General features: G+C 38.0%; 1 non-coding gene across 1 annotated transcript; it reads right to left on the bottom strand.

Annotated features, from left to right (window-relative positions):
- Positions 1–10,532: 10,532 nt before the first annotated feature.
- On the bottom strand, positions 10,533–10,604 carry TRNAD-GUC (transfer RNA aspartic acid (anticodon GUC)). Its single transcript has one exon. It is a non-coding gene; the product is annotated as a tRNA-Asp (tRNA).
- Between the last annotated feature and the right edge of the window lie 903 nt (positions 10,605–11,507).

The following is an 11,507-nucleotide window of genomic DNA, read 5'->3' as shown; positions in this document are numbered from 1 at the left end:
TACTTCAGTAGCTTTGCCGAAGGGCCAGAAGCAAACCAGAAATAGCCCCAGAGCCCATTTAAGTACTTTGCAGTGTTTACTTAATATTTTAAAGTTAAAAAACACTTTGGAACATTGAGCAATCCAAAAGAACACAACCTATTTATGGACCCTGAGGGCATTTCACCTTTAAGACAGCAAAGCGGCCAAGAAACTGAAGAAGTCTCTCATTTTTATAGCAGTAGATAAATTATAGGATGAGTCAGCTTCAGTGGGATCTTTTAACTCTTTTTGCTCTGCCTTCTGGAGTGTAAAGCATAACCTCTAGAGAAAATACTTCCTTTTATTATGATGCCTTTCAATGCTTTTTATTTCGAATGTTTGATCTAACAACCAAATGTGTTTTGCCATGACACAGGGCTTGAAGGGGAGACAAAAGAACTGTAATAGATTTGTAATAGATTTCTGATTCCGAATCAAAAGACAGGGGTTTTAGTCTGACTCTGGTGTTAGTGGTATGCAACCTCAGGAAAACCTAGACTATGCCAATTACTAGTTGTGTGATGGTGGGCAAGTAACTTGTTTTCTCTTCTGTAACATAAGGAGAATTAATAATGTCTACCTCACTGGGCTGATGTGAGAATTAAGAGAATTAAGAATGCAGGTACAGAGCCTAGCACAAACCCTTGCTGATGATTTCAAATATCCAATAATGTCAAATGTTACCCGATCTGAAAAGAAAGCATTTGGTTTTAACTCTATTGCCTTTATTTGTAAAATGGTGACAATAATATACATCACATAAGGTTATTTAAATGCATGTGACATGTGTGGGCACTTTGTGTACTAAATACCATATAAATGGGATGTATATTGATAATCATAATAGATTTGAGAGCTGGCAGGGAAGATGAGTAAGTAAAAGAAAAAAATAGAGAAGACAGCAGGAAAGTTGGGAACAAACCCATGGAGAGGTTTGCACATTATTAGAAGGGAAAGAACAGAATTAAAACTGCTACCCAAAGCAAATCAAACCAAATCTAAATCCCCAATTAAAACCAAAGCAAAACATATATACAAAACAAGGTAAAAAAAAATAAACAACACTCAGCTTGCTGCTGCACAGAGCACGCTAGCTGCTTCTCTCCATCTTAAGAATACATTCATTATAGCTTCTCAGGAGAACCTGCTGGGCAGTGCTTCTTGTTCTGGGATAATTATGAAGAGTGTTGTGAATATAGAGTGAACACAGCTACTGGAGAACATCACACAGAACATCCTATTTTAGTCCCAGAGCCGCTTCTCTGGCCCAGCATGGCTCCTCTTGACCCGGGCAGTCCAGCCGACCCTCTTTTCTCTTTCTCTTCTTCAGAGATATCACACCCAACCCAGCACTTTGAATCCTGGGAGTAGGGAGTTGTGTCTCAGTCCCTAACTCCTTACTTTCTTCCTATACCAGAACACAGGCAACAAGCCTTTTCGTTTAAGAAATTTTCTGCTGATAAATATGTGGTAATAAACAGGGGATATTAAAAATGAGAAACAGCAAATAAGGTAATGTTACAAAGTTTATAACAGTATTAGTAGTTCCACTACTAATAGTAATGCCACCATTTCCATTATATTTTATATTAGGAATGGAACTAAAGGGTTAAATTTGAGACAGGTTCACTAAAGTCTTTCTTTTAAGAAAGAGAGAGAAAGTGAATACTCTCTCGTATGCCGCATACCTTAATATGAGAAACTTCACATGTTTGCATGCAAATGTGGGACTCTTTTCCCCCACCCAGTCATGGCTGGGCAGATGTTACTTTAGTATCTCTTGAAATCCTTTTTCTTTCCTCTGGTCATGCACACAAATCTGTAAAGAGGCCAAAAGAATGTTTGTGCAAATAGAGAAGTTCATGCGAGTTGGAGTGGAGTAAACTATCAAGGAGGTGGGGATAGCTTTTCAGAATCAATGGGGACATGAATGATGAATTAATCACTATGAATTAGCCTAGGATCACAGATCAGGACTCAGATCAAGCTGATATAAGTCAGAAATTTAATAACATAAAGTATGGCTCAAAATGGTAGTTCATACAGTATTTATTCAGACTCCTGATATTTACTGCTCTAAGATATAAAGCTTTGAAAGAGCTGGGTAAAAGGGTTTTAGGGCTGTATGAATTTTTACAGAGTAGAAGTTTCTGGACCAATTCATATGGTTTTCATTATGACATTCTATCTGGAATACAATGATGTTTGCAGATAGATCCTGTTTCTCCTTATATTTGTGGGTGCTGGTTAGCTTGACAAGTAAGTCTCTTATCTAGGTGCTCATAATAGTATATAAATTGTCATTTCACAAATCCTGGGAGCTCTGTAAAAGCCTTCTGTCCTTCAAAATGGCAGGAGACTCCGTGGGGGCTTAACTGAACCAAGTATGAAGGTCAAAGGCAGCTGTTTGATCCTGGAATTAAATGATAAATATTAGGGACTATGTTTTCCTTTATTAATCCTCAGCATCATGTTCCCTGCATTCCCAGGGAAGCCAAACACATGACTCACAAGATCGGGCAGTATTCTATAAGATAAGAGTGGAGGGAAAGTATCTACAGATGGAAGAATGAAGCCATGAGAGTAGAATTGGAATGAGGGGCAGAAGCATTACCCCTTAATTTTCCTCTGTGTTTTGGTAGCAACAAGTTGTCAATGGGAGCTTTCAAGACACATTAGTTTGAGAAAGAACAAGATAGACAAAAGATCTAGTGTTAGATATAAATTAAAAGCTGTTTCTGTGCATTGCAAGTCTCTCGCTCCTAAAAGGAGAATCGCGGATTATTTTTTTAAACCAAAATTTGAAGTTTGTCATTTGTGTCTCCTAATTCTCAGATCATTTATTACAACTTTTCGTTTTTGAGGTGTTAGAATAATTCTCTGAAGGATAGTGATAAAGCAGATGTTTTCTAAGCCTCTGGGGACCAGGTAGAGTTTGGAGTGATTTAGGGGCAACCAGACAATGCTTCATTACTCAGGAAACTGACCCTTCTCCCATCTGCTGTAAATGAGATCTGAAAACTTTCTCCATCCTATTATCTTGTCAATTCCTAGCATCAGTTTCTAACAAGAGAGTTGAAATGCAATATAGCTTTGGCTGGAAAAAAAAAGTGCTTAGGATTTATTGGACTGTAACTTGACTACAAATCCAAACGGGTAACATTTAGCTCGTCATATGATTTCCTTCATGCAGATTGCAACGTTTACATCTTGTAATGAAGCCTATGTTTCTTTGTATCAGTGGTTCTCATATGGAAAACACTGGAGAATAACAACATGGACCTAAAACGGGTGTCTCCTGCACACGTCTGTATGAACATTGACCCTTTACAGAGTGAAAGTTGAATATGAATACAAGAAAATTCATGGAATTTTCATTCATGAAAATTAACTGGTTTTTTTCACTTGCATCTCTTTGGTGTACTGTACTGTTTCAAAGCTTGTGTTATCAAATTCTTGCTTCTCCCCATCACAAAATTTATTCATGCATCCAAAGGAGCATTTTTTTTTCTTTTTTAAAAGGGTAGGTGAGTCGGTGGCATAATTCTATTTAGAAAGAAAGAAAAAGAAAAAGATTGCACATACATTTCTCATAAACTGATCTGGTTAGACTTTTGGTTGCAAAGAACTCAGCCTGAATAAAACTGGGGCTTATTGTAGGTCTATGTATGAATTAGAACTGGGAGTGAAAGGCTGGAACTAAAACAGTGTCAGTGTTTTAGTGGAACTAAAACAGCTCTAGTTTTCAGCTTCTTTCTTGATCTTTTCTCAAGGTCCCTTCCATGGCATCACTATATCACTCTGGTGTCTGAGCCATTCTTTCTCTACCAACTTCCTCTGCTTTAGTTCCTTTACAATTTTGGCTGGTATGAGGCCTGTTGTAGTCGCTCTTTCATCCCCAGCTGAAAGACTCCTTTCAGCTTCAGCTTTTGCTCTACATTGCTCAGTCTTGTGTTTCTGCATTCTGATTCCTGAGAGTCAGGCTCTTATTTTTCCTAGCTCATCTTTGTATTCCATATCACATAAGTCATTGGCTAGCCAATAGATGGTATGGTGGCTTGCAAAAAGAGCCACGGTTCCCTGTAACCACATACTTGCAATGTGATTATGTAGCTTCTTTCATCAAGAGATGGAGTCTATTTCTCTATCCTTGAATCTGGGCTGGCTTTGTGACCTGCCTTAGCTAGTAGGAGGAAACAGAAGTGAGGTTGTACACTTGGTCCTTTGGAAGCTTTAAGCCCTTCCTCTATTTCCCTTGGAACTCTGCCATATGCCTTGGCTAGGCTGATGGAAGCTGAGAGACCAAGTGAACAGAGATAAGACATCTTAGACTAGCCTGCCTCCAGCCACTTGGCAGCTTACTGCAAATTCATGAGTGAGCCTAACCAAGTCTGGCTGAGATCAGCCAGATCGACCAGTCTATTCCAGCACAAATTGCTGCCCTATTTAATCGTGAGCTAAATAAATGGCTGTTGTTTTAAGCCACTAAGTTTTAGCATAGTTTGCTATGCAGCAAAAAGTAACTAATAAAGAGGTACAGTTCCTTCTCCATATCTGCTGGTTCCACATCTATGGATTCAACCACCCATGGATAGCAAATATTTGGGGGAAAAAAATTCCAGAAAGTTTCAAAAAGCAAAACTCGAATTTGCCATTTGTGGGCACTATTTATGTAACATTTACATGGTAGTTACAACTATTTACATAGAATTTACATTGTATTAGGTACTATAAGTAATCTAGAGATGATTTAAAGTATATGGGAGGATGTACATAGGTTATATGCAAATATTATGCCATTTTATATAAGGGACTTGAGCATCTTGGATTTTGGCATCTGATGGGGTCTTGGAACCAATCCCCCGTGGACACTGAGGGAGGACTGTACTCCTTTTGGTCTAACCAGCCATGGTAAGTAGTGTACTGGCATTATGGCAAAAAACGTGACTGCTTGCCTCTTTCTCAGTGGCTATGGGCAAGGTAGTTTTATTTAGAAAGAATGTAGCCTTTCAGTAATTCAACAAATATTTATTAACTGCCTATAATGTGCCATGTACTATGCTAGGCAATAGAAATCAAGGATGATAAAAAAATATGCCTCGTTATTAATAGTGATGAATAAATGGAACTTTCACTTAGTAAGGGAGACTGGCATTAATCACATAATCACCCTGAAGAATATTTAATTACAAACTGAGATAAGGCTCTTAAGTGAAGACACACATTTTTATGAGGGGAAAAGCAAAGACTTACACTGGGTCTTAAAGGCTTATTGAGTAAGTGGTGCTTGAGCTAAGATCCAAAAATGGGTAGAGTTTATTAGGGAAAAGGGTAAGGAGAGTGGCTTGTGGATGAAAGGAAGACATTTTCACCATGTGCAAAGATCCCACGGAAGCTAATACGGTACATTCAAAAAGCTGAAAGAAGGTCAGTGCTGAATGTGACTGGAATATATAGAGAGAGAGGTGTGGGGACTGTGAAGAGGTGTGGGTAGAGAGATGTGTAGGGACTCGAATGCTTGGGGACTTGTAGGCTATATTATGGATTTTGGGAATGTGGAAAGCTATTGAGATGGCTGGAGGGAGAAGGGAAGCATGCGCGCATGATCAGTTTTGTGTTTTGGAAAGATCACACTGCATGCAGTTGAGAAATGATTGAATTGAATTCAAACTGAGTGAATTTGAAAGATCAGCATATAAGGTATTCCATTATGATGGTGAAGAGATGATGGTTTCTGGGAATAAAATAGTAGCTAGGAGAGGGCAGATTTGCGAGATGCTTAGGAGATAAGACCAATAAGGTAAGACCAAGAGGCGTAAGAGATAAGATCACAGGGTTTGGATACGAAGGTTGAGGGACAGGCAGTTGTTGAGAGAGACTTCTAGATTTCTGGCTTTCACAAGCAGATGAACGAGGGTGCTACTCGCTGAGGTTAGGAACACTGGAAGAGGAAGGAGTAGGTCTGAAGAGTGAAATGATGAAAACTATAGGATATGTTGAGTTTGAGGTGTACCGAGGTCTCCAAATAGAAATATTGATTATGGTATTGGCTATATGAGTTAGAGGAGAAGAAAATTTGTCAAACATTTGTGTTGAGTTAGCAACTGAACTTGTGGACATGGAGAGAATCTGGGGCAGATACTGTAGATGACAGTCCATAGGCCAAAACTGAACCACATAGTTTGTCAGTTTAACATGGCATTAAAAATAAAAATTGAGCAAACATGTAAAAATCACAATATTTCACAGCAGCTAGATAGGAGTAGGATTAGGAATTCTGGTGTCTATTCTACTTCTTACAAGGACACCAGTCCTATTGGATTAGGTCCCCACCCTTATGAGCTCATTTAACCTTAATTATCTCCTTAAAGGCCCTATTTCCAAATACAGACACATTGGGGGTTAGAGCCCCAACATATGAATTTTAGGAGGATAGAATTCAGTCCATAACATGGGCTTAATGGGAATTTCTGGTTCTTTGACCCCTTTACTTTCTCCCAGTCCGTCAGTTCCATTTTTTCTTTATTTCCCTCCTCAGCCAGTTTGGAGTCCACAGTTCTTCATTTCAGTAACACTGCTATGAATCTATAAATTCCTTCATCCCTTTGTCTTTCCATCATAACCATCTGATGAAATTCCAATCTTAAGTGGACCCTACTACTCATTTCTCTATACCTGCACTGCAGCAGCCAAGAAGTTCTGGAAAAAATCACATAATGTCCAAATACTATGATCAATTTTTGATTCTCTCTTTCTTGGTAGCACCCTATCTTTTTCTTCCACATGTAGCCAAACTTCTTTTAATAACTCTATACTCATGGTTTCAATTTCCTCACTCCCTATATTAGCTTCCTAGCACTGTTGTAACAAAACACCGTAAACTTGGTAGTTTAAAACAAGATATTATTCTCTCACAGTTCTGGAGGCTAGGTGTCCAAAATCAAGATGTCAGCATAGCTGTGCTCCTTCTGAAGGCTGTAAGGAAGAATCCTTCCTTGTCTCTACTTAGCCCTTGGTGTTGCCAGCAATCCTTGGCATTTCTTGGCTTGTAGATGCAATTTCTGTCTCTGTGTTCACATGGTGTTCTCCTCTCTGATGTCTCTTTGTGGCTGAATTTTCTTCTGTAAGGACAAGAGTCATTGGATTAGGGTTTACCTATCTTGTATGACCTCATCTTAACTCGATTGCATCTGCAAATGTTTGACTTCCAAACAAGGTCACATTCACAAGTTCCAGGTGGACCTGAATTGGGGTGTGGGGGTTAGGGAGTGTTATCAATTCAGTAATTTCTGAAACTCCTAAACCCACTTCTATGTAGCTTCAGGGTCCAACTTAAACAAACAAACAAATAAGAACAACAACAACAAAAACCCCCAAACAACAATAACAACAAAAAAGAAAACCAAAAAAAACCCCACCAAAATCAAAACAAAAAAACCCACAAAAAAGGTAAAATTGCCAACTTCTAAGCCCTAAATCCAATGGGTTTATCTCAGTTCTTGTCTCATGTGCTCTCTTGGCCACATTTGAAACAGTTGGTCACTCTTGTCTTCTGAAAACACTCTCTTCACATCACTTCCAAGTTGTCTTCCTATCTCTGTGACTCCTTCTTCTCAACTTCCTTGGCAAATTTGTCTTTTTCTTTCAGACCCTTACCTGTTGGGGGTTTCTTAAGGCTCAGTCCTGTAGAGAAGCACTACAGTGATCAAGCAGGGAACATAAATGAAGGAAATGGGTCAGGTGGAAATGTATCACGCTAGAGAGCTCATGATCCGTTTAGAGGGTGTCTGCAGCCCAGCTCCAGCCAGTTCTTGCCATGCTGGAATGGGAACCCAATGTTGTCAGAGGTTCTAATTCTTTTGTTTGAATCCTAAAGCCCAGCCAGACTCTTGTAGAACTGGTGCTCTAGGATAATGAGTAGTGAGTGATAAGGATAATAAAAATGAAAATTTGAGAGAAAGTAAGAGCTGGAGTCTCCAGCTAGTTATTTATTTTCATCTTCTCCTATTTTTTGACTCCCCGACTCCCCGTGATTTGGTGTGTATGAAGAACAACATAGATTCTGTAGAATCAATAACAATGGCATTAAGATCTTAATTATTAGAATATTTAGCAAAATGTTAAAAAATATTTTTTTTAGTTGACACATCCTTCACATTACCTTCCAGTCTTTAAGATTATGCTTATTGCTGAGCCTGCGCGTCTGGAGCCTGTGCTCCGCAACAAGAGAGGCCGCGATAGTGAGAGGCCCGCGCACCGCGATGAAGAGTGGCCCCCACTTGCCGCAACTAGAGAAAGCCCTCGCACAGAAACGAAGACCCGACACAGCCATACATAAATAAATAAATAAATAAAAATTAAAAAAAAAAAAAAGATTATGCTTAGAATGTAAACAATGAAACTGGAAAAGTCCCATGTTAGTTCAGTAAAAATAGCACAGATGTAGTGTCGATTATATTTCACAGGAAATGAGTTAAAAGTCACTGTGTATTAAGGATAAGTGGTTTATATCTTTCATTTTGTTTGCAACAGGTCACTAAATTTGTGACCTCTTTCATTTTTGTCACCTATGTACACCTGTCATGAAAATCTCTTAAAGTTTTCTTAGCCAACTGCAGTTTCCCTTCCAAGGTGGTATTGATTTCATAGCATTTTGTAGTTGGCACATCTTGACATGAACCATAGGTGTTATTTTGAATTCTCAGTGCCTTTTATTAGATCTTTAAATCAATTACTACTAATATAATGAGAAATTCAGAGTTTTCGATCACAGGCACTGTTCTCAGTACTTCAACTTCACAGCATATGAGATTGGAAAATAGATGAATTGAATTGAACACAAGTTTTCTGACTCCTAAATCAAGTTTCTTTCCAGCTAAGTATTTTGCTTAATAGATGGTAATTTACTTTGATCCCCACGAGTGAAGTGAGTTGGAGATCATAACATGAGCACTTTACTTCAGATTCACATGCTTATGTGAGAGGGAAATCTGAGATGAGAAAGAGGGCTGAGGGAGTTATGGCAGGGTGGTGTAGTGGGGAAATAAGAATCAGGTCTGAGAGGATTTTGGATGCTTACACTTTAACCCAAATTTATGTGTGGGCTTCTGTCCATTTTTATTTTTCTTTCTTTTATTGAAAAATTTTTCAGGTTCTTTCTCTCTCAGTTCTTCCTTCTCCATTTCCCCCCTTCCCTCTTTAGTCTACTATTTATAAGACTAAAGCATTTTTTGTTTGTTGAATTTAGTGGATAAACTGCCTCACTTGAATTATAATTAAACAGCAAATGCATGAGCATCTGTATTTCTTTCTTTCAAAAGATAAATATAATCTCCTTTTTAAAATAGTGTACAGTTCAGTGGTTTTTATATATTCAAAGAGTTGTGTAGCCATTACCACTATAATTCAAGAACATTTTCATCACCATTAAAAAACCCCACCTAATATGATCCAACAATTTCACTTATGGGTGCAAACGCAAAAGAATTGAAATCAGAGTCTTGAAGAGATATTTGCGCATTCATATTCATAACAGCATTATTCACAACTGTCAAACGGTGGAAGCAAGCTGAGTGTCCATCAGTGGATGAATGGATAAACAAAATGTGGTACATACATACTATGAAATAGTATTCAGCTTTAAAAGCAAAAGAAATTCTGACACATGCTGCAACATGGATGAACTTTGAGGATGTTATGCTAAATGAAATGTTACTCACAAAAAGACAAATACAGATTCCACTTATATGAGGTACCTAGAATAGTTAAATTCATAAAGATGAAAAGTAGAAGGGTGATTGCCAGGGGCTGAGGGGAGGGGGAAAATTGAGTTAGTGTTTAATGGGTGCAGAGTTTTAGTTTTGCAAGATGAAAAGAGCTCTGGAGATGGTTGGTGGTGATGGTTGCACAACAGTATGAATGCATTTAATGCCATTGAACTGTACATTTAAAAATGGTGAAGGGAATACATTAAAATTTTTTTAAAATTAATTAATTAATTATGGTTGAGCCTGGTCTTAGTTGCAGCATGCAGGATCTTCATTGCAGCATGCGGGATCTTTTAGTTGCGGCATGAGAACTCTTAGTTGCAGCATGCATGTGGATCTAGTTGCCCAGTCAGGGATCGAACCTGGACCCCCTGCATTGGGAGCGCAGAGTCTTACCCACTGCACCACCAGGGAAGTTCTGAAGGTGATACATTTTTAATGTGTATTTTACCACAATTAAAGAAAAGAAAGAAACTCTGTCTGTACCCATTAACTGTCACTCTCTACTCTTCATTCTTCCAGGCCCTGGCAGCCACTAATCTACCTTCTGTCTCTATAGGTTTGCCTGTTCAGGACATTTAATATAAATGGAATCATACAATATGTGGTCTTTTGTGTTTTGCTTCTTTCACTGAGAATTATCCCTTTAATATTCATGTTGTCGTGTGAATCAGTCTTTCATTTTTCCTGAACTGTACTTTTTTTTCTTTCTTTTTTTTAGCCATGCCACACAGTTTGTAGGAGTTCCCCAACCAGGGATTGAACCTGGGCCACAGCAGTGACAGTGCCGAATCCTAACCACTAGACCACCAGGGAACTCCCATCAGTCTTTCATTTTTTATGACTGAATGATATTCTAGTATATGAATGTACTATATTTTGTTTATCCATTCATCAGTTGCTGGATATTTAGGTTGTTTCCACTTTTTTGCTATTGTGAATAATACTGCTGCAAACATCTGTGTACAAGTCTTTGTGTGGACATGTGTTTTCATCTCTTCTGGGTTAACACCACGGAATTGAATTGTTGGGTCATATGGTAATTCTATATTTAACATTTCAAGGAATCATCAAACTGTTTTCCAAAGTGGCTGCACCATTTAACATTCCCACCAGCAGTATATGAGTGTTTCAGTTTCTCCACACCCTCACTGACACTTGTTATAGCCTGTCATTTGCATTATGGCCATCCTAGTGTGTGTGAAATGGTAACTCATTGTGGGTTTGATTTGCATTTCCCCAATAACTAATGACATTGTGTAACTTTCATGTGCTTATTGACCACTTGTGTATCCTTTTTTGGAGAAATGTTATTCAAATCCTTTGCCCATTTTAGGATTATTTGTCTTTTTCTTACTGAGTTGTAAGGGTTCTTCATATATCTGTAATAAGACTTTTATTGATATGTGACTTGCAAATATTTTATCCCATTCTGTGGGTTGTCTTTTCACTTTTTAGATGGTATCTTTTGATGTAAAAAAGTTTTTAATTTGATGAAGATCAATTTGTCTATTTTTCTTTTGTCACTTGTCATATTTAAGAAAATCAAGGTCACAAAGTTCTGTTCCAATGTTTTCTTCTAACAGTTTTATAGTTTTTGTTCTGACATTTAGGTCTGTAATCCATTTTGAGTTAAGGGTTTTTTTTTTTTGTTTATTTATTTATTCATTCATTTGCATGTGCATTCATCCAATTGTTCCAACAACATGTATTGTAAAG

This window comes from Balaenoptera acutorostrata, chromosome 3 (assembly GCF_949987535.1).
Source record: "Balaenoptera acutorostrata chromosome 3, mBalAcu1.1, whole genome shotgun sequence".
In the NCBI taxonomy this organism is placed as follows: Eukaryota; Metazoa; Chordata; class Mammalia; order Artiodactyla; family Balaenopteridae; genus Balaenoptera; species Balaenoptera acutorostrata.
The sequence above is the reverse complement of the archived record's forward strand: the minus strand, read 5'-3'. Positions and strand labels throughout refer to the sequence as shown.